Raw genomic sequence first — 527 nt, forward strand, 5'->3', positions numbered from 1 at the left:
AAATTACGATTTTTTTTCTTAATAAGCAAGTAGAGCAAGAAAATACGAGGAAAAAGGGAATAAAATGAAAAGGAGAAATAAGAAGAGGAAGAAAGAAAGGAATAAAATAAAGGGAATGAAATCGAAAGAGGAAAAAAAAGAAGAAAACGAAAAAAAGAAATAAGATATACTAAAGAGGAATGAAGCAAAGATGAGAAAAGCAAAAAGTGAATGAAAATGAAAAATAGAGCAAAAGAGGAAGAAAAAAACATAAAAAAAAGAAAGTGACAAGAAAAAACGTATTACAATTTGCAAGTACAACAAACTAAATAGGAAAACTATTAAAAAAATAGAAAGCTAAATAAAAATAATACGGCTAAATTTTTATTGTAACACACCGTCTTATCTCGGGTGACTGATGACACAGCGGTGATGTCTTGACGTCTTGGTATATTTTTGTTCTTTTCTTAACATGAAAATCCTTTGATAATCGGCGTTTATGTACTTACAGGTTCAGAACATGAACATATACGGCAAATTATCTAATC

Source organism: Penaeus monodon, chromosome 19 (assembly GCF_015228065.2).
Source record: "Penaeus monodon isolate SGIC_2016 chromosome 19, NSTDA_Pmon_1, whole genome shotgun sequence".
Classification (NCBI taxonomy): Eukaryota; Metazoa; Arthropoda; class Malacostraca; order Decapoda; family Penaeidae; genus Penaeus; species Penaeus monodon.